The 26,089-nt window shown below is 48.4% G+C and overlaps 1 long non-coding RNA gene across 3 annotated transcripts in view; it reads right to left on the bottom strand.

Moving 5' to 3' along the window:
* The window catches only part of LOC127488597 (uncharacterized), a 107,342-nt gene that overhangs the window by 71,625 nt on the left and 9,628 nt on the right, over window positions 1–26,089 (bottom strand). Inside the window, exon 1 of one of the 3 annotated variants that reach the window (XR_016226393.1) lies at window positions 23,544–23,878. The exons of 1 other annotated variant lie outside the window; for it this stretch is intronic. This is a non-coding gene — a long non-coding RNA (uncharacterized LOC127488597). Of the gene's footprint in view, window positions 1–23,543; window positions 23,879–26,089 lie in introns of those variants that run through there. One more of the 3 variants, XR_016226391.1, reaches the window with a different exon arrangement.

Genomic DNA, 26,089 nt, shown 5'->3' with positions numbered 1-26,089 from the left:
TACAACCAGCTACAGCACTCTCCTCGCCTGTCCAGAGGGCTTTTCCTTCCTCAAAAGTGCTTCACTGGAGAGATGAACTCTGGGGCTGAGGCCACACAGCCCTAGGGGCAGGGGTAACGAGAAGAGGTGGTTTGTGGCAGAGAAGGGAGGTACGAGGAACATCAACTCTGACTGTAGCTGACCTGCAGGAGGCACCTGCCAACCACAACCCCAAAGGAAGGGGAGGAACAGGCGACAAATGTGGGCTCAATGCTACGTGCTGTCACCGAAACACCAAGAGCCAGGCAGCTGGTGTCTGTGCATGCTCCCGTGAGCAGGTACCTGCTAAGATCGGTGTATATATTTTCCCCCTGACTTCTGCATGGGCTCTGTTCCCCATCCCATCTTAGGGAGGGCACCATGTCCACACAGCATCCAGCACTCTGTGGTCCAACCCTGACCACAAGCCTGTGAAACAGTGCCATTCTTTCAAGTATAATTCTTTTCGTGAGTGTGGTGCACCGAGACCCCGGGATAACCGCCTGGAAATCTGCATCCAGTGGTCTCCAAACTGCAGGGCCAGGCATCCTGCGTTCTCCTGCCCTTCTGCCCTGCTCACTTAGCTCCCATCTGTACTCCCAACCAGCGGAACTTAGCAAGCCCCACAGTGTATGCCTAAAGGCCTTCCACTTTCTCTTGAGATCAAACTTCTCCATCATGACCCTGGGAAGAAAGCCACTGCCATCTGGCACACAGTGGGCCACCAGGCTAGAGGGTTCTTAGTCACTCAGGAGTTTCCAGGTCCTCCTAGGAGACACACCCAGAAATCCACTCACTGTGGCAAGTGGCGTGGAGCAGGAAATCACAGGATGTATAACAAGAGCTCCATTCCATTAGGTGAGCGGGTCTGACTCCTACACCCCACCGGGAGTCCCCCAGCAGGGTTTATGTCCTAAGCACATGCCTGGTGTGGCGACTGGCATGTAAACGTGGTGCACATAGGTTCAACTGTTGCCAAGTGAGGTGAGCATCTCTGCAACAGAGGACAAGCAGACCATGTGAGGCTGGAGAGGTGGAATTCATTCCGCTGGATGGGGAAGCTAAGCATTCGGGAGGAGACCCATGGCCCGGGCTGCGGAGAGGACAGAACTGGACATGCACAGAGGACAGCCAGGAATGAGTGGAGCCCAGCAAGTAGTGAGTACAGAGGCCTGGAGCCTAGTGGCACAGAGGTGGGTCCGACTCATCCTGCAGTCTCCAGGGCACAGGCATCACCAGCAGTGGGAGGCACTCACTGTGGGCTCACCCAGCAAAAGATGAACAGCTGATGGCAAAGGACAGACACCCGAACAGGCAGACGCAGTAATGGTGGGGAAGGGGAGTGGAGCGCAAAACCCCTCCCTGGACAGCCCCGCCCTGTCCCTCTGCTTGCACTGGACATGCTGCACCTGCCCCTGTCCAGCTTCGGCACCACATCCTCAGCCACATGAGGACACAGATCACAGTCCCTGAAGCACAGTGGGCACCAGGGGAGAACAGAGGGAGAAATGTGGGCAGGGAGCCTCTGAGTGTAGGCTAAGAAACTGAGTAGAGGAAAACGATTTTAAAATGTTCAAGAAAGGTGGGGGCCGGCGCTGTGGCAGGGCAGGCTAAGCCTCCACCAGCTACATCAGTATCTCTTATAGGCACCCGTTAGAGTCCCAGCTGTTCCACTTCTGGCAAAGCAGCAAAGGATGGCCCAAGTGCTTGGGGACCTGCCACCCATGTGGGAGACCCAGAAGAAGCGGCTGGCTCCTGGCTTCAGTTTGGTTCAGTTCTCGCCGTCGTGACCCTCTGGAGAGTGAACCAGCAGATGAAATATTTCTCTCTCACTCTCTCACTCTGCCTTTCAAATAAATAATATTAAATTTTTTTTCTTAAAAAAAGAGTTCTAGGGGCCGGCCCTGTGCATAGTGGTTAAAGCTGTTGCCTGCAGTACAGGCATCCCATGTGGCTACCAGCTCAAGTCCTGGCTCCTCCTCTGCCAATCTAGCTCCCTGCTAATGCACATGGGAAAGCAGGAGAGGATGGCCTACATGCTTGGTCCCCTGCACCACATGGGAAACCGGGATGGAGTTCCAGGTTCCTGGCTTCAACCTGGCCAAGCCCTGGCCATTACAGCCATTTGGGGAGTGATCCAGCAGATAATCTCTTACTTTGTCTTTCCCCTATCTTTGTAACTCGGGCTCTAAAGTAAATAAATGAAATTCTTGTAAGATAGATAGTTGATAGAAAGATAGAAAGAAAGATAGAAAGAAAGATAGAAAGAAAGATAGAAAGAAAGATAGAAAGAAAGATAGAAAGAAAGAAAGAAAGAAAGAAAGAAAGAAAGAAAGAAAGAAAGAAAGAAAGAAAGGTAGATCTGATGTCTCCCAGACACCAGCAGACCAGGGCAGCATACCTCAGCTCTTGTCCCCACTCACAGGGGTGGTAACACAGCAGTCACTCTTCAGACACTCTGGGGAATTACTCATTCTGGAATTACTGCATGAGGGGAAGACTAGATACCAGTGAGTATCCAGGGAGCACATTAAGCCGCCAGCAGTCAAATGGCTCAAGCCAAGTCAGGCAGCTGGTCACTAGCAGCAACCCAGCATAGGATCCACCCCGGCATAAGGCCAGAATGTCAGTGACGCTCCAGGTCTCACACACAGAACCCTGGGAGGCCAAAATGAGGACACTCTGACAGACACCGAACACTCAGCTTATGCTGTAAGAAACTCTATGCCTTACATGATGTGAGCAAGTTACAGGCAGTGCCACACTCTGGGAACATCTGATGCCAAAAAACCAAAGCCTTTATGGCTAACACACAGCTGTGGGCACCAGATTCAAGACCAGGCCCTGCCTCAAAGGAGGCCCTTCCTGTTTGTTTCTGTGCTACCAGACAGAATGAGGAAAGCACCTTCTCAAAATCCCACAGAGGGATGTGCTGCCAGAGGGAACAGCAGAAACAGAAGTCAACTGTGGGGCGCACGTCACTCATTCTCCCCCTGAGAAAAGTAGTGTCAGCATCTTAACACCGAGTAGCACTGGATGACAACACAGAGACCGCTCAGCTCTGCCTGTACTTGCTGGCTTCTCCCTGAGCCCAGGCTGAGCTCCAGCATCTGTGGGAAAAGACGCAGCCCAAGAAGCTCGGCCCAATCAAAACCTGCATGAATCTTCAATTATGCTGGCATGGAGTCAGCACTTCTTGTTGAAGAAAAATGACATCCAGGAGTGTGTGGGCATGTGGCTACATATGTGCATGTTTCTGCATGTGTGCACACCCTCCCACATGTGGATGACAGGACATTTATAGGAAAGCTTAAACAAACAGTAGACTTTTCTGAATCTGGGACTATTTAAGCAAGAGTGAGAGTTGACATCTTCCCAAGTCTACAAAGGACAACTTGTTGCCCCTGAATTATAAGTAAAGGGTGAAATCACTAGACAATCCTGGACCTGAAATGCGGTGGAGTGTAATGGCTCATCTCACTGGAAGGAATATGTACACGCGAGGACAAAAGACTCCACTAAGAGACTATCGAAACTCAGAGTAGAGTGTGGTAAAGTGGCAAGAGAGAACATCAGAAGCCTATTTGTATACACAGACAATGGGATGGCTGAGAAAGGACTTCCAATGCCATCTCACTAGTCCAAGTAATCAATTTCTGCTCACAATTGATCATAATGAAAGTACTAAGAGACAAAGGGAGCACATAAACAAGACTAGTGCCTGCAAATACTAACTGATAGAATAAAAAAGGGAGAGAACGATCCAACATGGGAAGCGAATACACAGCAGACTCATAGAAAGACAGATGTCCTAAACAGCACTCTGGCCTCAGAATCAGCCCTAAAGGCATTCAGATCCGGCTGAAAAGCCCATGAGAGTATTTCAGGCATGGAAAGCCAAGACACTCTGGCGAAAAAAAAAAAAAAAAAAAAAAAAAAACAACAACAACAACAACACAAAACCCTAAATGAAAGATCTCCACGAGTGAGATCCCAGTGGAAAGAACAGGTCTTCAATAAGGAGGTACCTTTCTCTGAAGGGAGGAGAGAACCTCCACTTTGACTATGACCTTGCCTAAATATGATCAGAGTCGGTGAACTCAAAAGGCTTCCGTAGACTTGGCAACTCATGACAAGAGCCTAGGGTGATTACTGATGCCATAAACACGAGGGTCAATTTGAAAAGTCAACAACAGGAGTCACTGTGCACTTACTCCTCATGTAGGATCTCTGTCCTTAATGCGTTGTACATTGTGATTTAATGCTATAACTAGTACTCAAACAGTTATTATTCACTTTGTGTTTCTATGGGGGTGCAAACTGTTGAAATCTTTATATAAAGAGAATTGAAAATGAATCTTGATGTGAATGGAAGGGGAGAGGGAGCGGAAGAGGGGAGGGTTGTGGGTGGGAGGGATGTTCTGGGGGGTGAGCCATAGTAATCCATAAGCTGTACTTTGGAAATTTATATTCATTAAATAATAGTTAAAAAAAGAAAACTCAGTGAACCTGACAAAAGGTTTATCCACAGGAAGCAGGGGAAAAAAGGAGAACAGACTCAAGCGACTTGACAAAAGAAATGACAGGGAGGACATTGCTACCAACCTTGACAAAATAATGATCCAAAAACACTATGGAAAAACCACGGCACAAGGATTTGGTCAACCTAGATAGAGTGGATTGACTCACAGAAACATGCAAACCACTAAAACTGGATACAGTGAAACAAGAAACTCTGAATACACTTCTAATTTGCAAAGAGACTGTAGTAGCAGGGAAACCAAAACAAACAAACAAACCAGACATGAAGAAAAGTCCAGGACCAGATGGCTCCACCGGTGAGAATGCCCAAGGAAAAATAATTAAAATCCGGGATTACCAAACCAGGAGATGAAGAGGAAAAGCCTTCCAGTTCATTCCATCAGACCAGCCTTATCCCAACATCCAACACAAGCCCATCAAGGAAAATGGCACACACATATCCGTCACGAAAGTGTCACATGCCTCAACAAAATAGTACCAGACGCCATCCAGAAGCACAACCAAAGCTTAGCACACTGTGCGCAACTGACAGTTACTCCGGAAAGGCAACGGTGGCTACCCTACAAACTCAATCATTCCCAAAACAGAATACACATGGGGAAAGCCCACAAACTATCCCGATAGACACAGAAAACCTAGTTCACAAAAACTTCCATGACGTTTGTGATACGAAAACACAAATCATCACATCAGGAACGGAACGTACACCTCGGCCCGACAAGGCTCTTTCATGAAAAGCCCACAGAGCGCGAACGTCACAAACAACGCGAGGAACCCGAAACTGGCCTCCTAGACCATGAAACAGACACGCACTTTCGCTCTCATTCCTCCCATCAACAGTCTCTGACGTCTAGAACAGGGCGGCTGGGCCCTCAAAAAGCAAACAGACGGGAACGCGGGGCCGTTCCGGGAGGAGACCGAGCCACCTCTGCTCTCGCCCAGCTGCTCGCACCCTGGGGACCCTTCCAGACCGTCCGCACAGCACGACCGCGACCCCACCCGCGCCTTCGGGACCCAAGAGCAACAGGCACGCGGCCAGCCAAGACGCCCAGCGGGAAACCGCAACAGCCGCGCGTCACTCACCTCCAAGGGGGGTTCGGGCTGCTGGCAGGACAGAGGGCCGCGAAGGCCATTGCTTCTTGAAGGGACTGAAGAGGAAAAATGCGCCTGGGTAACAGCGCAGCAGCCTCGGACACGCAGCCTCTCCTGATCCGGCCTGACCCTGGGGACGCTGGCTCTCCCTCAGGCTCGGCCAGCAGCGTCGAGGACGGCTCCGCTCCTCACGGCTTGCGCAGGCTCCCAGGCAGGAGCGGACGCAGTGCTGGCTCCCAGAGGAGTACCGCCTGGCAGTAGGCACCAGGCCTACGGGTGCACTTCCGGGTCACAAAGCCAGGCACAGGCGCACTCCCCAGGGGCTGTCACCATGGCAACCCAGGACGCACCTGCACACTGCTGCATCCAGCGTCCGAAGCCCCAAGGCCGCTTCCAGTCTAACTCTCCAGGCTGCGACCAGGGACGCAGATGCTGATGGCCCAAGTTGTCTAGACCCAACCTCCCTGCCTCGTGGGAGTCCTCAATGGACCTCCTGCCTCGTGCCTCCTGCCTTCTTCTTCCTGGCTTCCGCCTGGCCCAGCACTGCTCAATCGTTGCAGCCACTTGGGTAGAGAAGCAGTGCAGTGGGCATCGCCAGCACTCTCTCTCTCTCTCTCTCTCTCTTAGTGATCGTCCATCTGGAGGTTCACCCTCAAGGTGGCTAAAAAGGCTGGGACTGGGACAAAAGCCAGGGGCTGAAGCAGAAGCCAGGGACTTTAGCTGGCGTTCTATTCTGGGTTCAGGGGCCTAAGTCCTTGGGCCATCTCCCTCTGCTTTCCCAGGCAGGTTAGCAGACTTCTGGATCCCACAGCAAACGGCTTCCGGGAGCACGGTCGGCACTGTGAGGTAGCAGGTAAAGCTACCGCCCGCAGTGCTGGCATCCCATAAGGGCGCCAGTTCGTAGCAGCCATTTGGGGGGTGAACCAATGGAAGGAAGACCTTTCTCTCTTTCTCTCCTCTCTCACTGTCTAATTCTGCCTGTCAAAAATAAATTTAAAAATTTACAAAATTGAATTTATTTTATAAATCTCTATTCTCATTTTTGAAGTAGCTTAAGCCTTTTCTGTATAATGAAGTTTTTTTTTTTATAAATGTCACTTTCATTATTTTTTTAAAGGTTATTTATTTGAGAGGTAGCAGCTAAGCCAGTAGCTGGGACACCCACATCTCCCATCAGAGTGCCTGGTTTAAGTGCTGGACACTGTGATTCCAACCCTTCTTCCTACTAATGCACACCCTGGGAGGCAGCAGATGGTGGCACAAGTTCCTGTCACTCACATGCGAGACCTGGATTCAGATCTAGGCTCCTGGCTTTGGCCTGGCCCAGCCCTAGCTGTTGTGGGTATTTGGGGAATGAACCAGAATATGGAGGATTCATCCCTCTCTCTCCCATGTTATCTCTCTCCCTCTCCGTCCCTCCCTCTCTCTCTTCCTATCTCCCTCCCTCCCTTGAAATAAAATGAAAAAAAAGTTTTTAAATTACATAAAAAAGAGTACAAATAGCCATCCATCAACTATTGATCTACAATCACTATTTTGGAACAATTCAGCATTCACTTTACTTCACATTCACTGCCTTTTTGTCTCCTGAATTATATCAAATAAATGCAGACAATTTCATTTTATTTTTCCAAGAACTTATATGATTAAGGACAGCATGGGCCAGCACTGGCACTATGGCAATTCGTGTTAAAGCCCTGGCCTGAAGTGTCGACATCCCATATGGGTGCCTGTTGAAGTCCCGGCTGCTCCTCTTCCAATCCAGCTCTCTGCTATGGCCTGGGAAAGCAGTGGAGGATGGCCCAAGTCCCTGTACCTCCCTGGGAGACCAGGAAGAAGCTCCTGGCTTCAGATCAGCGCATCTCTGGCCATTGCGGCATTCTGGGGAGTGAACCAGGAGATGGACAATCTCTCTCTCTCTGTCTCTACCTCTCTCAGTAACTCTGGCTTTCAAATAAATACAATAAATCTTTAAAAATAAAGGACAGTGCATAGCACTGGATTGTTCTCTCTCTTCTGTCTTTAAGCAACAACAGTCTTTCCAACGTTTCTAAAAAACGGGGATTGAAATACCAGTATCTACCTTACAGAGTCAGTGGGAGAGGGCATCTAATTACGCCCAGCACCATGGACTCCCCCCATACATCCACGGCATCCAGCAGCCTGTTCTCTGCTGCAAACGGCAACACCTCATTCCAGAAGCCTGTGAGCCATGTGAGTCCTTGCCAAGGAGCAAACGGGGCCCACATGTGCTCCCCAGTAAAATGCTTCTGAGAGGGACAGACTGAGAGCCACTGCAGGGTCAGCTCCTGCTGGCAGGAGGCCACAGATGAGCCTCTGCCCCTGAGCCAGAAGCTGTCCCTAGATGAAGGCTTCACGGTGGCCTCTTGACTGCACAGGTGGAACTGCAAGTGATAATTCACAGCCTGGACCAAAATCCCCAAGGGCCTTGGCTGTCCACCTTGCTCTTCCATGACACTGGCTTCTTCTGCCTTTTTCTGTGCAAACAATCAGCATTGTACTTCTGTTAACCATGATCAGCAAGGAGGGCATCACACACACACATGTCCTGTCCCACATATGTGTTTGGCTCCCTCATTGCATTTACAAACCACAGGGTATCCAGCCAGCACCGTGGCTCAATAGGCTAACCCTTCACCTAGCGGCACATCCAAACTGGGTTCTAGTCCCGGTCGGGCCACGGATTCCTTCCTGGATGCCCCTCTTCCAGGCCAGCTCTCTGCGGTGGCCCGGGAAGGCAGTAGAGGATGGCCCAAGTGCTTGGGCCTTGCATCCCATGGGAGACCAGGAGAAGCACCTGGCACCTGCCTTTGGATCAGTGCGGTGCGCCAGCTGCAGCGTGCCAGCCGTGGCAGCCATTGGAGGGTGAACCAACAGTAAAAGGAAGACTTTTTACTCTGTCTCTCTCTCTCTCACTATCCACGCTGCCTGTTAAAAAAAATGGGGGGTATCCAGCATGCTACTTTTGATTTGCTTTTATTTCAAAACACAAAGGAAGGTGTTCCCATATGTGAGCCACAATCTGCCACTTCGTTCTCCACTTAGGATGGCAGAGGGAATGCCTGAGCCTTTCCCATGACAGACGCCAAGGCTACAACACCACCAAGCAGGTCAGCATCGAGCACTGAAGGTGCCACCAGAACCCACACAGCTCAGATGTCCACTGGAAGCTTCTCTGCTGTTCCTAGGGAACGACATTACATGGGAGGTACTGCCCCCCGCTGCTCACAAACAATCCCCACTGGCAGTCTGACTGCTGAGCCTGCCCAGGACCCCGGCCCTGGGCACAATCACTATGCCCAACTCCCTTATGGGGGAGAAGTCGGGATCTGTTTACCCACTGCCCACAGAGAGGAACACCCAAGGCAGAGGCACAGAGCACTGCACAAACCGAGAAAATCCACCGCATCTGATGCTTGAAGCCTGGTAAGACGTCCCCTTGACTTTCTCCGTTGCTAACGCGCCCAGTGCTAAGCCTGCTTGTGAACAACATAAAGAGAATGTTTTCTTAAGCACCAGCACGAGCCAAAGGAATTTCCCGATGGTTCATCAAACACTGCTTAGAGAAAGCAAATTCTATGCAGGCTTCCATGGATTGAACTGTCTGTCACTCTAAAATCCTTGTCCTGAGGCCCTGGAAAACAAGGCAAGGGCATGAGGAGGCGAGGCCTTTGGGAGGTGGCCAGGGTGGCTAAGCTCAGGAGGGTGGGGTCTCCCCATGATAAGAAGAGGTAGAAACACCAGAGTTCCCCTCGGCCTCCTCCAAGTGAGGACACAGCAAGCGGGAAACCCACTCTGCCAGCACCGTGGTCTCGGCCTTCCCAGTCTCCAGACATGAGAAAGCAATTTCTGCTGCCTGAGCCACTCGTCCTGTGGTGATCTGTTCCAGCAGCCCCAGCTGCCCAACATGGAGTTGCAGGAGAGACCCCAACAAGCTCCCTGTTAAAGGAAAGCAGATGAAATGGCCATGCAGGGAGCTGAGCCACAATCTGAGAACTTCAACAACTCCCCAGAGAAGCTGGGGAAATTCTGAGGGGGACATGCTCACAAGATAGAACAGGGGGTGGCACCACGGCTCACTAGGCTGATCCTCCACTTGTGGAGCTGCTATCCTGGGTTCTGGTTCCGGTTGGGGCGCCGGATTCTGACCAGTTGCTCCGCTTACAGTCCACCTCTCTGCTGTGGCCCGGGAGGGCAGTGGAGGATGGCCCAAGTGCTTGGGCCCTGCACGCACATGGGAGACCCGGGGAGGCGCCTGGGTCCTGGCCTTGGATTGGCGCAGCACACCGGCCATAGTGGCCATTTAGGGTGTGAATGAATGGAGGGAGGACTTTCTCTCTCTCTCTCTCTCTCTCTCTGTCTAATTCTGCCTGTCAAAAAAAAGGAAAGAAGGGCGGAGCCAAGAAGTCAGAATAGTGAGGGCGCGCACCGATAGTCCGGTAAAATTTAGTTTAATAAAAGTGGAGTTACAGTAGCCTCAGAAAAAGGATCAGGAAAAAATTGCAGAGGAAACTCTTCCGGATCTAGTGGCTGTGACTCGTAGGACCTACTGGGAGAGCAGGGTCGCCCACCGTGCGGAAGCCGAACCGCAGGAGCTGCAGGGTCTGTGCACCAGTGCGGAAAGGGGAGTGGATGTGAAACAGACACCAGCAGGGAGAGGAGGGACGCCCAGGGCTCCGAGTCCACACATCGATGCTGGAAGGGGAGGTGAGCTCAGTAACTGGAGACATTGGCGGGGAAACAGCGGACAGAATTTAGAGGGAAGCGGGCTTTGAAGCAGGAAAGTTCACCAGACTGACTACAGGAGAGAAGGAAGAAAATAAAAAGGGTGGGGGGGTGGTACTGGTATAGACAAGTTTCTCTCTCCGCAAAACTTGCAAAGGCGAGCAAGAGACAAAGAGCAAGCCCCACTTGGGATATACATAATAAAAGGAGAGAGCTAAGGCTACAATTCAGTAGCCTAGGCAACCCAGTGGGAGTCCAGAGGAGAAACTGAGCCTGCACAGACTCTTTGGGTAGAAGCCAGAGATCAGAAGCTAAATACCATCAATTCTGCTCAGCCGTGAAGTATTACTTACCTCCTGAATAAAAAAATAAAATAAATAAATAAATAAATGAATAAAAATGAGAGATTTACCACGCATAACCTGAGGGTGTCACCTTTGCACACCTGTAACCCAGAAGAACCAAGCAGAGCTCTCAGGCCACACCCATCTCAAGCCTCCAAGGCTCCTCCAACAGCAGGCAGTCCACTTAACACCGACATAGTAAAGAAAAAAAAACACCTCACAGTGAGGGGAGAAGAATTAACTATGCCAAGCAACAAACACAAAAATCAAGGGAACAAGATCAACGATGACACTAAGACACCTCCAAATAAACAAAACACCCCAAGCCAAGATTATGAAGATGATGAGATAGAAGAAATGCAAGATACAGATTTCAAAAAATTTATGATAAGAACATTTAGAAGTTTTCAAAAGCAAATCCTTGAACTACAGAAATCCTTATTGGACAGGATTGAAAATCTCTCTCGTGAAAATCAAATTTTAAGGAAGAATCAAAATGAAACGCAGAAACTAGTAGAACAGGAAAGTGTGATAGTGAAGAGAAATCAAAATGAAATGAAGAGCTCAATAGATCAAATGACAAACACATTAGAGAGCCTTAAAAACACAATGGGTGAAGCAAAAGAGAGCATATCGGACTTAGAAGACAGAGAACAGAAAAGGATACAGTCAAACCAAAGAAAAGAAGAGGAAATTAGAAATCTGAAAAATATTGTTGGGAATCTACAGGATACTATTAAAAAAACCAACATTCGAGTTCTAGGAGTTCCTGAAGGCATGGAGAGAGAGAAAGGATTAGAAGGCCTTTTTAGTGAGATACTAGCAGAGAACTTTCTGGGTTTGGAGAAGGACAGAGACATCCTAGTACAGGAAGCTCATAGAAACCCCAGTAAACATGACCAAAAGAGATCCTCACCACGACACATTGTAATTAAACTCACCACAGTGACACATAAAGAAAAGATCCTAAAATGTGCAAGAGAGAAATGTCAGATTACTCTCAGAGGATCTCCAATCAGACTCACAGCAGACTTCTCATCAGAAACACTACAGGCTAGGAGGGAATGGCGAGACATAGCACAGGTGCTAAGAGAGAAAAATTGCCAGCCCAGAATATTACATCCTGCCAAGCTCTCATTTGTGAATGAAGGTGAAATAAAGACCTTTCATAGTAAACAGAAATTGAAAGACTTTGCCGCCACTCATCCGGCCCTGCAAAAGATACTTAAAGATGTGCTACACTCAGAAACACAGAAACACGGCCATCAATATGAAAGAAGGTAAAGGAAGAACACCTACCAGTAAAAGAGCATGGGAAGCTCAAAGCATATACTAGAAAATATCTCCAGGAAAATGGCAGGGCAAAGTCACTATGTATCAATAGTCACATTAAACGTTAATGGACTAAACTCTTCAGTTAAAAGACACTGATTGGCTGATTGGCTTAAGGAACAAAACCCAACTATTTGTTGCCTACAAGAAACACATCTCTCTAACAAAGATGCATGCAGACTGAAAGAAAAAGGTTGGAAAAAGATATTCCATGCCAACAGAAACCAAAAAAAAAGCAGGTGTAGCCATATTAATATCAGACAAAATAAACTTTAATACAAAAACTGTTAAGAGAGACAAAGAGGGACACTATATAATGATTAAGGGTTCAATTCAACAGGAAGATGTAACTATTTTAAATGTATATGCACCTAATTACAGGGCACCGGTCTATTTAAAAGATATGTTAAGGGACTTAAAGGGAGACTTAGATTCCAATACAATAGTACTGGGGGACTTCAATACTCCACTCCCAGAAATAGACAGATCATCCGGACAGAAGATCAGCAAGGAAACAGCAGATTTAATCGACACTATTGCCCAAATGGATCTAACAGATATCTACAGAACTTTCAAGCCTACATCTAAAGACTTCACATTCTTCTCAGCAGTGCATGGAACCTTCTCTAGGATTGATCACACACTAGGCCATAAAGCAAGTCTCAGCAAATTTAAAAAAATTAGAATCATACCATGCAGCTTCTCAGACCACAGCAGAATGAATCTGGAAATTATCAACTCAGGAAACCCCAGAAAGTATGCAAACACATGGAGACTGAACAACATGCTCCTGAATGAACACAGGGTCATTCAAGAAATCAAAACAGAAATCAAAAACTTTCTGGAAGTAAATGAGGATAACAACACAACATATCAAAACTTATGGGATACGGCAAAAGCAGTATTGAGAGGCAAGTTTATAGCAATAGGTGCCTATATCAAGAAATTGGAAAGGTACCAAATAAATGAGCTTTCAGCACATCTCAAGGACCTAGAAAAACTGCAGCAAACCAGACCCAAATCTAGTAGGAGAAGAGAAATAATTAAAATCAGAGATTGAATCAAAAAAAATTATAAAAAATCAGCCAAGGGAAGAGCTGGTTTTTTGAAAAAATAAACAAAATTGACACCCCATTGGCCCAACTAACTAAAAAAAGAAGAGAAAAGACCCAAATCAATAAAATCAGAGATGAAAAAGGAAATGTAACAACAGACACCACAGAAATAAAAAGAATCATCAGAAATTACTACAAGGACTTGTATGCCAGCAAACAGGTAAATCTATCAGAAATGGATAGATTCCTGGACACATGCAATCTACCAAAATTGAACCATGAAGACATACAAAACCTAAATAGACCCATAACTGAAACAGAAATTGAAACAGTAATAAAGGCCCTCCCAACAAAGAAAAGCCCAGGACCAGATGGATTCACTGCTGAATTCTACCAGACATTTAAAGAAGAACTAATCCCATTTCTTCTCAAACTATTCAGAACAATCGAAGAAGAGGGAATCCTCCCAAATTCTTTCTATGAAGCCAGCATCACCTTAATCCCTAAGCCAGAGAAAGATGCAGCATTGAAAGAAAATTACAGACCAATATCCCTGATGAACATAGACGCAAAAATCCTCAATAAAATTCTTGCCAATAGAATACAACAACACATCAGAAAATTCATCCACCCAGACCAAGTGGGATTTATCCCTGGTATGCAGGGATGGTTCAACATTCGCAAATCAATCAATGTGATTCACTACATTAACAGACTGCAGAAGAAAAACCAGATGATTATCTCAATTGATGCAGAGAAAGCATTTCATAAAATTCAACACCCTTTCATGATTAAAACTCTAAGCAAACTGGGTTTGGAAGGAACATTCCTCAATATAATCAAAGCAATTTATGAAACACCCACGGCCAGCACACTATTGAATGGGGAAAAGTTGGAAGCATTTCCACTGAGATCTGGCACCAGACAGGGATGCCCACTCTCACCACTGCTATTTAACATAGTTCTGGAAGTTTTAGCCAGAGCCATCAGACAAGAAAAAGGAATACAAATTGAGAAGGAAGAAGTCAAACTATCCCTCTTTGCAGACGATATGATTCTGTACTTAGAGGATCCAAAGAACTCTGCCAAGAGACTACTGGAACTCATAGAGGAGTTTGGCAAAGTGGCAGGATATAAAATAAATCCACAAAAATCAATAGCCTTTGTAAGCCGGCGCCGCGGCTCACTAGGCTAATCCTCCGCCTAGCGGCGCTGGCACACCAGGTTCTAGTCCCGGTCGGGGCGCCAGATTCTGTCCTGGTTGCCCCTCTTCCAGGCCAGCCCTCTGCTGTGGCCAGGGAGTGCAGTGGAGGATGGCCCAGGTGCTTGGGACCTGCACCCCATGGGAGACCAGGAAAAGCACCTGGCTCCTGGCTCCTGCCATCGGATCAGCGCGGTACGCCGGCCGCAGCGCGCCGGCTGCAGCGGCCATTGGAGGGTGAACCAACGGCAAAAGGAAGACCTTTCTCTCTGTCTCTCTCTCTCTCACTGTCCGCTCTTCCTGTCAAAAAAAAAAATAGCCTTTGTATACACAAGCAATGCCATGGCTGAGAAAGAACTGCTAAGATCAATCCCATTCACAATAGCTACAAAAACAATCAAATACCTTGGAATAAACTTAACCAAGGACGTTAAAGATCTCTACGATGGGAATTACAAAATCTTAAAGAAAGAAATAGAAGAGGATACCAAAAAATGGGAAAATCTTCCATGCTCATGGATTGGAAGAATCAACATCATCAAAATGTCCATTCTCCCAAAAGCAATTTATAGATTCAATGCAATCCCAATCAAGATACCAAAGACATTCTTTTCAGATCTAGAAAAAATGACAATGAAATTCATATGGAGGCACAAGAGACCTCGAATACCTAAGCAATCTTGTACAACAAAAACAAAGCCGGAGGCATCACAATACCAGATTTCAGGACATACTACAGGGCAGTTGTAATCAAAACAGCATGGTACTGGTACAGAAACAGATGGATAGACCAATGGAACAGAATTGAAACACCAGAAATCAATCCAAACATCTACAGCCAACTTATATTTGATCAAGGATCTAAAACCAATTCCTGGAGCAAGGACAGTCTATTCAATAAATGGTGCTGAGAAAACTGGATTTCCACGTGCAGAAGCATGAAGCAAGACCCCTACCTTACACCTTACACAAAAATCCACTCAACGTGGATTAAAGACCTAAATCTATGACCTGACACCATCAAGTTATTAGAGAACATTGGAGAAACCCTTCAAGATATTGGCACAGGCAAAGAGTTTCTGGAAAAGACCCAGGAGGCACAGGCAGTCAAAGCCAAAATCAACTATTGGGATTGCATCAAATTGAGAAGTTTCTGTACTGCAAAAGAAACAGTCAGGAAAGTGAAGAGACAACCAACAGAATGGGAAAAAATATTTGCAAACTATGCGATAAAGGGTTAATAACCAGAATCTACAAAGAGATCAAGAAAATCCACAAAAACAAAACAAACAACCCACTTAAGAGATGGGCCAAGGACCTCAATAGACATTTATCAAAAGAGGAAATCCATATGGCCAACAGGCACATGAAAAATATTCAAGATCACTAGGAATCAGGGAAATGCAAATCAAAACCACAATGAGGTTTCACCTCAACCCGGTTAGAATGGCTCACATACAGAAATCTACCAACAACAGATGCTGGCGAGGATGTGGGGAAAAAGGGACACTAACCCACTGTTGGTGGGAATGCAAACTGGTCAAGCCACTATGGAAGTCAGTCTGGAGAGTCCTCAGAAACCAAACTTCTGTGTCTGTCAGTTTAGCCATCTGTAAGATGGGCTGTCATGCCAGGTCAACGAGGTAATGGAAGGCAAGTGCTTCGAACACAACCCGGAATTAGAACAGCACTTAGCCAGTGTTAGCGATTCCTCCCGTGCCTCAAAAAACCCCTCTCTCCTTTTCCTTAGTGAGTAGTTCCTCCGCAGGACCACATGAGGATGAGCTAGCCCTACAGAGTGTGGGACCCTGGCCCATCAAAAAGCAGGCACACTCTAGCACTAGCTACCACCAGACTTCTGCCCCTCCAGCCATGAACAAGACCTGGCATGGGGGAGCAGATAATAGTGACAATAGCATGGGCCACGTCATTACCTTCAGCTTCTAATTCCGTTTACAATTAGAACAATTGGAAACAAGTTCCACGATGGAAAAAAATAAAAACCAGGATGCCACACTGAATGTACAATGTAATTTCAAATGCATAAAGTACTCAAGTAGAAAAAAAATGAAAAAACATCTGTACACTAATATTAGTTTGCTGTAATCATGGGATCATGGGTAATTTCAAATGGTTTTGTATTTTTTGAATTGTCTGCAAGGAGCTTTTATAGTGCTTTTATGAAGAAATACACACAAGGATACTTCAAGAAGTTCACAGAAAATAGAATTAAATGGTAAGTTTATTTTGATGCCAAAAAAAACTAAAATGCTTCCATAGGAGGAACCTTCAAACTGTTCATGAGAAATGTACATTATGAATAAAGCATGCACGGATTTCAAAAATGTTTGCACCAAAATAAATTACTTTTTTTTTTTTGACAGGCAGAGTGGATAGTGAAAGAGAGAGACAGAGCGAAAGTTCTTTTTTTTGCCATTGGTTCACCCTCCAATGGCCAAAACGGCTGGCAAGCTGCCGCCGGCGACCACGATGACCCAAAGGCAGGAGCCAGGTGCTTCTCCTGGTCTCCCATGGGGTGCAGGGCCCAAGCACTTGGGCCATCCTCCACTGCCTTCTTGAGCCACAGCAGTGAGCTGGCCTGGAAGAGGAGCAACCAGGAAAGAATCCGGCACCCCGACCGGGACTAGAACCCAGTGTGCCGGCGCCGCTAGATAGAAGATTAGCCTATTGAGCCGTGGTGCCAGCCAATAAATTATTGTTAGTTCTGTTCCTCCATGAGCCTTGAAAGTCCCCTTGAGACTGCACACACAGACACACACACACATTCACATATTTGTATAAACCTGCACAAACAGCTCTCTAAGTCTAGGCCCCTGTCCCCCTAACCTGGTTTCATGCAGGGAGAAGCCTGTGGGTCCAGCCTGCACATCCACTTGCATGACCAACAACACCAAGGCCTGTGGCCCACCCAACAAAGAAAGCTGGGTGCTGAGCCAATGCAGATGCCCTCATGGTGCCCCACGCTACAGCAGGGCACTAATGTTTCCTGGTGACAGGGGCAGCAAATCACAGGCACTGTGTGTCCCCACGTCCCAGGTTCGTCTAAGCCAGCTGAATAAACTTCACTATGGCAGTGGCTTAACTCTGTGGCAGCCATCCCCATTGGTAGGCAATCAGATGCCTACAAAGTGTTTGGCCAGCCTAAAAAAAAAACTAGCCCGCCCACACTAATTAGGTGAGCTCTGCCTCTCCACACCACTACCGTGCTCACTTGGCAAGGCAGGGACCATCCGGAGGGACCATCCAGCAGGAACAGCCCCAGGTAAGCAGGGCAGGAATTGGAGCAACTGCCTAGTGAGCAGCTTCCCAACAGAGACGCTCCATCCCAAGTCACAAAAGAACTGATTACAGGTTGGTGCAATGGCTAACTAGGCTAATCCTCCACCTGCGGCACCGTCACCCCAGGTTCTAGTTCCGGTTAGGGTGCCGGATTCTGTCCCGGTTGTTCCTCTTCCAGTCCAGCTCTCTGCTGTGGCCCGAGAGTGCAGTGGAGCATAGCCCAGGTCCTTTGGCGCCGCACCCGCGTGAGAGATCAGGAGGAACCACCTGGCTCCTGCCTTCGGTAGGCACATTGCACCTGACATAACAGCCACTTGGGGAGTGAACCTACGGAAAAAGGAAGACATTTCTCTCTGTCTCTCTCTCTCTCTCTCACTGTCTAACTCTACTTGTAAAAAAAAAATAAGATGATTACAGCACATAGAGTTCCAGTAATTTGCCCAAAGCCAAGCAACTGGTAAGTTGTGGAACCAAGAGTCTACCTGGCAATGGCCTCCTCCTGCCTATCTGAGGTTCTGAACAGAGATGGAGTGAACTCCAAAGTGGAGGCTGTGTACAAGGGAACTTCAAGGAGGACATGCAGAAAACAACACGGAACACTCAAGTATGGGAGCTCTGGTGTCCGCCGACCTGAGTGTGAAGCCCAGCTTTGCCCTTCAGCAGCTCTCGGGACAGGGAGGGCTGTGAGTCCTCTGTCAGCCAAGATGCCCTGTCCTCAGAGGAGGTGGTAATGGAGTCCACATGATGGTAACACGAAGCAAGGCGAAGACACAACAACATGGCACCCAGAAACTGCTGGGATGATGGATGAGAAAGCCCGGGCCCCAGTGAGGTGTGCTTCTCACATTCCACACTGCCCGTTTCACTCGTGCAAGGAGCATTCATTGCACAGCCACCAAGGAGCCTCATGGCAGGCACGAGGCAAGGTTCTGAGGACAAGGAGACCAGAAAGATGTGCCCCCTGCCCTCAAGAGGGGTCGGGGGACAGGTCCCTGACTGCACAGTGGAAGCCCCCAACATAGTCCAGATGGAGATGAGGCTCCCGTGAATCTGAGTAATGTGTAAATATCACCACCACTGCATCATAGAGAATGGGGACAGTAACTGCCTGCTGAATTCATTGCCCACATCTGGGGGCACAGAACTATAGGAAGACTCATTGCCCAGTGGCTTGAACTGCTGGGTCCCAGACTTGGCGGCTGCCCATCTAGCCTATCAGAAATCCATAACTAGTGGGGCAGAGAGCTACATGTTACAACCAGCTACAGCACTCTCCTCGCCTGTCCAGAGGGCTTTTCCTTCCTCAAAAGTGCTTCACTGGAGAGATGAACTCTGGGGCTGAGGCCACACAGCCCTAGGGGCAGGGGTAACGAGAAGAGGTGGTTTGTGGCAGAGAAGGGAGGTACGAGGAACATCAACTCCGACTGTAGCTGACCTGCAGGAGGCACCTGCCAACCACAACCCCAAAGGAAGGGGAGGAACAGGCGACAAATGTGGGCTCAATGCTACGTGCTGTCACCGAAACACCAAGAGCCAGGCAGCTGGTGTCTGTGCATGCTCCCGTGAGCAGGTACCTGCTAAGATCGGTGTATATATTTTCCCCCTGACTTCTGCATGGGCTCTGTTCCCCATCCCATCTTAGGGAGGGCACCATGTCCACACAGCATCCAGCACTCTGTGGTCCAACCCTGACCACAAGCCTGTGAAACGGTGCCATTCTTTCAAGTATAATTCTTTTCGTGAGTGTGGTGCACCGAGACCCCGGGATAACCGCCTGGAAATCTGCATCCAGTGGTCTCCAAACTGCAGGGCCAGGTATCCTGCGTTCTCCTGCCCTTCTGCCCTGCTCACTTAGCTCCCATCTGTACTCCCAACCAGCGGAACTTAGCAAGCCCCACAGTGTATGCCTAAAGGCCTTCCACTTTCTCTTGAGATCAAACTTCTCCATCATGACCCTGGGAAGAAAGCCACTGCCATCTGGCACACAGTGGGCCACCAGGCTAGAGGGCTCTTAGTCACTCAGGAGTTTCCAGGTCCTTCTAGGAGACACACCCAGAAATCCACTCACTGTGGCAAGTGGCGTGGAGCAGGAAATCACAGGATGTATAACAAGAGCTCCATTCCATTAGGTGAGCGGGTCTGACTCCTACACCCCACCGGGAGACCCCCAGCAGGGTTTATGTCCTAAGCACATGCCTGGTGTGGCGACTGGCATGTAAACGTGGTGCACATACGTTCAACTGTTGCCAAGTGAGCTGAGCAACTCTGCAACAGAGGACAAGCAGACCATGTGAGGCTGGAGTGGTGGAATTCATTCCGCTGGATGGGGAAGCTAAGCATTCGGGAGGGGACACATGGCCTGGGCTGCGGAGAGGACAGAACTGGACATGCACAGAGGACAGCCAGGAATGAGTGGAGCCCAGCAAGCAGTGAGTGCAGAGGCCTGGAGCCTTTTGGCACAGAGGTGGGGAATTACTCATTCTGGAATTACTGATGAGAGGAAGACTAGATCCTGGTGAGTATCCAGGGAGCACATTAAGCCTCCAGCATTCAAATCGCTAAAGCCAAGTCAGGCAGCTGGTCACTAGCAGACAACCCAGCAACAGCAACATCCAGGAGAGGGAAAGCAAACCCGGAGGAATCTGAGGAGTCTAAGGAGCTGGGGCATCCCACACACACATGCGGCACCTGCCACCTGCTCTACGATCCAACCCGGCACAAGGCCAGGCCAGTGACGCTCCAGGTCTCACAAACAGAACCCTGGGAGGCCAGCATGAGGAAATTCAGACAGACACCGAACACTCTGCTTATGTTGTAGGAAATTCTGTGCCTTAAGTGATGTGTGCAAGTCACAGGCAGTGCCACACTCAGGACCATCTGATGCCAAACAACCAAAGCCTTTACGGCTAGGACACAGCACGCAGCTTCGGACAGGGTAGTGAGCAGTCTCTGTGGCTGCAGTATCATGGAAAGCTACATAGTTCAGGCACCAGATTCAAGACCAGGCCCCTCCTCAAAGGAGGCCCTTCCTGTTTGTTTCTGTGCTACCAGACAGAATGAGGAAAGCACCTTCTCAAAATCCCACAGAGGGACGTGCTGCCAGAGGGAACAGCAGAAACAAAAGTCAACTGTGGGGCGCATGTCACTCATTCTCCCCCTGAAAAAAGTGGTGTCAGCATCTTAACACCAAGTAGCACTGGATGACGATGCAGGAACCACTCAGCTCTGCCTGTGATTGCCGGCTACTCCCTGCAGCCAGGCTGAGCTCCAGCATCCGTAGAAAAAGACGCAGCCCAAGAAGCTCGGCCCAATCAAAACCAGCATGAATCTTCAATTATGCTGGCATGGAGTCAGCACTTCTTGCTGAACAAAAAGACTTCCAGGACTGTGTGTGCGTGTGACTACATATGTGCATGTGTCTGCATGTGTGTACAGCTTTATGCACGTGTATCACAGGGCATTTGTTGGAAAGCTTAAAAAACTTTAGACTTTTCTGAATCTGGGACTATTTAAGCAAGAGTGAGAGGTGACAAGTTCCCAAGCCTAAAAAGGATGACTTGTTGCCAGTGATTTAAAATTAAAAGGCTAAATCACTAGACAATCCTGGTCCTGAAATGTGGTAGAGTACAATGGCTCATCTCCCTGGAAGGAATGTGTACACGCGGGGACAAAAGACTCCACTAAGAGACTATTGAAACTCTGAGTACAGTGTGGTAAAGTGGCAGGAGAGAACATCAGAAGCCTATTTGTATACACAGACAACGCCATGGCTGAGAAAGGACTTCAAAGACCAATCCCGTTCACGTGCTAAAAATAAAGAAAATAGCTTGGAATCAATTTAAGCAAGGATGTTCAATATCTGGGAATCACAAAAGATTAAAGAATGAAATACAAGAGGACATCAAGAAACAACAAAACAACAACAACAAATTGAGAAGCTTCTCCACTGCCAAAGAGACACTCAGCAAAGTGAAGAGGCAAACTAACAGTTCCAAAGCACGCAACTGATAAAGAATCAACTGCAGGGGACTTCAGCAGGCAAAATATTTCAAGAAAGGAAATCTAAATGGCCAGCAAACACAGGCAGAAATGGCCAGGATCACTAGCCATCAAGAAAATGCAAATTGATACTACAACAGCCTAGAATGTGGGGGAAGAGGCACCCTCATCCACTGCTGGTGGAAATGTAAACTGGTATTGCCACTGTGGAAGAGAGTAGGGAGAAAAGTCAGAAACCTGAATATAGGCGTATCATATGAGCCAGCCATTCCACCAAAGATAATATACCCAAGGGAAATGAAATCAGCTAACAGAAAAAGAGTTATCTCTGCCCCCATATTTACTACAGCTCAATGCACAGTAGCAAAGATATGCAATCAGCCAACATGCCCATCACCTGAAGAATGAATAAAGACATTACGGGCTATGGACAACATAAGATGCTGTATATACAGACTGCATAGCCTGGCTACTGTGCATCCTACTGCAGTAAGCATAGGCCTGTGAAATCCTCTCTGTCTACACAACGACTTCTTTTCCTTCAATATGTTCCCAGTTGTGGGTACATCCATACAGTTTTCCATGTTGACAGGACTAATTTCACATGAGAATTGTATTGCTATACAGAATACAGACATCGGATCCATGAACCCAATTTTACCTTCAAACACTAGAACAGCAAAGTATATCTTAAGAAACTGGAAGGAGGAAGAAGGTTCAAACGGAAATCCACCCAACGGCATAGAAAATATCACACCAGACATTCAGTGAGACCAAACTACAGGGCTTGAAAACTCAGTCAACCTGACAAAACATTTATCCACAGGAAACAGGGGAAAAAAGGAGAACAGATTCAAGCGACTTGACAACAGAAACAACAGAGAGGACATCACTACCAACCTTGACAAAATAATAATCCAAAAACACTATGGAAAAACCACGGCACAAGGATTTGGTCAACCTAGATAGAGTGGATTGACTCACAGAAAGATGCAAACCACTAAAACTGAATACAGTAAAACAAGAAACTCTGGATACACTTCTAATTTGCAAAGAGACTGTAGTAGCAGGGAAACCAAAACAAACAAACCAAACAGACATGAAGAAAAGTCCAGGACCAGATGGCTCCACCGGTGAGAACTCCCATGGAAAAGATCATTAAAATCCGTGATTCGCAAACCCTTTCAAAAAAGAGATGAAGAGGAAAAGCCTTCCATTTCATTCCATCAGACCAGCCTTATCCCAACATCCAACACAAGCCCATCAAGGAAAATGGCACACACATATCCGTCACGAAAGTGTCACATGCCTCAACAAAATAGTACCAGACGCCATCCAGAAGCACAACCAAAGCTTAGCACACTGTGCGCAACTGACAGTTACTCCAGAAAGGCAACGGTGGCTACCCTACAAAATCAATCATTCCCAAAACAGAATACACATGGGGAAAGCCCACAAACTATCCCGATAGACACAGAAAACCTGGTTCACAAAAACGTCCATGACTCTTGCGATACGAAAACACAAATCATCACATCAGGAACGGAACGTACACCTCGGCCCGACAAGGCTCTTTCATGAAAAACCCACAGAGCGCGAACGTCACAAACAATGCGAGGAACCCGAAACTGGCCTCCTAGACCAGGAAACAGACACGCACTTTCGCTCTCATTCCTCCCATCAACAGTCTCTGACGTCTGGAGCAGGGCGGCTGGGCCCTCAAAAAGCAAACAGACGGGAACGCGGGGCCGTTCCGGGAGGAGACCGAGCCACCTCTGCTCTCGCCCAGCTGCTCGCACCCTGGGGACCCTTCCAGACCGTCCGCACAGCACGACCGCGACCCCACCCGCGCCTTCGGGACCCAAGAGCAACAGGCACGCGGCCAGCCAAGACGCCCAGCCGCGCGTCACTCACCTCAACGGCGGCCCGATCTACTGGCAGGACAGAGGGTCGCAAAGGCCATTGCTTCCGGAAGGGGCCAAAGAAGAGCAACGCGCCTGGAAAACAGCGCGGAAGCCTCGGACACGCAGCCTCTCCTGATCTGGCCTGACCCTGGGGACGCTGGATCTCCCTCAAGCTCGGCCAGCCGCGTCGCGGACGGCTCCTCTCCTCCCAGCTTGAGCAGGCGCCCGGGCAGGGGCGGATTCGGTGCTGACTCCCAGCGGAGTACCGCCAGGCAGTAGGCGCCAGGCCTACGGGTACACTTCCGGGTCACAGTGCCAGGCGCAGGCGCACTCCCCACGGGACGTCACCATGGCAACCCAGGACGCACCTGCACACTGCTGCATCCAGCGTCCCAAGCCCCAAGGCCGCTTCCAGTCCACCTCTCCAGGCTGTGACCAGGGACACAGATGCTGATGGCCCAGGTTCTCTGGACCCCACCTCCCTGCCTCGTGGGAGTCCTCAATGGGACTCCTGCCTCCTGCCTCTTGCCTCCTGCCTCCTGCCTCCTGGCTTCTGCCTGGCCCTGCGCTGCTCGATCTTTTCAGCTGCTTGGAGAGAGAAGCAGTGCAGGGGGCATCGCCAGCACTCTCTCCCACCCTCCCTCTCTCTCTCTCTCTCTCTGAGTGATCGTCCATCTGGGGGTTCACCCCCGAGGTGGCTACAAAAGCCGGGACTGGGACAGAAGCCAGGGACTGAAGCAGAAGCCAGGGACTTTAGCTGGTGCTCCATTCTGGGTTCAGGGGCCGAAGTCCTTGGGCTGTCTCCCACGGCTTTCCCAGGCAGACAGCTGGATCCCACAGTGAACGGCTCTGGCAGGAGGGTCGGCAATGTCAGGTAGCAGGTAAAGCACCGCCACAGTGCTGGCTTCCCATAAGGGCGCCGGTTCGAGTACGGCTGCTCCACTCACTTCCGATTCAGCTCTCTACTGTGGTCAGGGAAGGCAGCAGAAGATGCCCCAAGTCCTTGTGCCTCTGCACCCATGAGCAGATCCCGATAAGGCTCCCTGGCTCCTGGCATCAGATACTCTCAGCGATGCCCATGGCAGCCAATTGGGTAATGGACCAGTAGATGGAAGACTTCTCTCCTATCTCTCGCTCTCTCGCTCTTGCTCTCGCTCTCTCTCTCTGCCTCCCTCCCTCCCTCCCTATCTCCCTCCCTCCCTCTCATCTCCTCTGTGTATAACTCTCAATGTCAAATGAATAAGATCTTCAAGAAAGGTAAAGCAATTAAAAAAGGAAGTCATAGCTATAAATAAAATACCACATCAAGGACAACTACTAGAGTTTTTTTAGAATTTAGTATTACATGCATTACCTACCATATTAACCCAGAATTTGAAAAAGTGTTTAACTCAGTCTTAGAACAGATTTTGGTACCCAGTCATTCTCTTCTGCCTTACAATCATTCTGTGTGGCATTACCTCTGACATGCTCAGGAAGAAATCATTGGAATTTATGTATTCAGACACTTACATACACACTCACAAAAGGACTTGAAACACCTGTGATCTACAGAGTTCTTCACGGAACACAGCTCTGCTTCCCAGTCACCACCCTCCACAGTCTAGCCCTGCCTTTAAAATATGGATTATGTTGGAAATAGACCAAATTGTGTCTTCCACAAAGCAAAATAGAATACTGAAAGACAGCATTTGAGGTCCCCTAGCTCTTTTTTTTTTTTTTTGACAGGCAGAGTGGACAGTGAGAAAGAGAGAGAGAGAAAGGTCTTCCTTTTCCGTTGGTTCATCGCGCTGATCCGAAGCCAGAAGCCAGGTGCTTCTCCTGGTCTGCCATGCAGGTGCAGGGCCCAAGGACTTGGGCCACCCTCCCCTGCATTCCTGGGCCACAGCAGAGAGCTGGACTGGAAGAGCAGCAACCGGGACAGAATCCAGCGCCCCAACCAGGACTAGAACACAGGATGCTGGCGCCGGAGCCTAGGATTAGCCAAGTCAGCTGCAGCACGTGCCGCAGTTAGTTACCTTCTAAAATACATGTAAATGCACTTAGGGGATCATTACTGAAGGTACAGTAATGTAAAATGTTTTTAAGTTAGTGAACCTCTATTCTGTCAAAAATAACTTCCTAATTCATTTGTCATCAATTTAACACATGATGAGTAATTTTATGTCAAATAAACATTGACAAATATAATCTTCTTTGTTGCATTTTTCTCTTATATTAAAGTAACGTAACTTACTTTTCACTTTTTGTGCAAATCCGGCGCCACGACTGGGACTAGAATCCAGGGTGCCAGCACGGCAGGCGGAGCATTAGCACTATGAGCCGCGGTGCCAGCCAGTCCCCTGGCTTTTAATGGGAGCTTAATTCACTATCTCCCCTGTTCAATTTTCTGTCATTTCCTACTGAATTTCCTGTTTTGAGTCAAGGGTACTACCATCTTCTTAGTCTTGGAAGTCTCTGCACACTCTATATGCCTGCTGTGTCCTTTGTCCATATGAGTTGATCTCATCTTGGCCCCTCCTGCCTGGCGGGTCCTCTGTCCATGTGTGAGTTGAT

Source organism: Oryctolagus cuniculus, chromosome 19 (genome assembly GCF_051225735.1).
Source record: "Oryctolagus cuniculus isolate XC-2025 breed Fujian yellow rabbit chromosome 19, ASM5122573v1, whole genome shotgun sequence".
Lineage (NCBI taxonomy): Eukaryota > Metazoa > Chordata > Mammalia > Lagomorpha > Leporidae > Oryctolagus > Oryctolagus cuniculus.
This window is presented reverse-complemented; position numbering and strand designations above follow the sequence as displayed.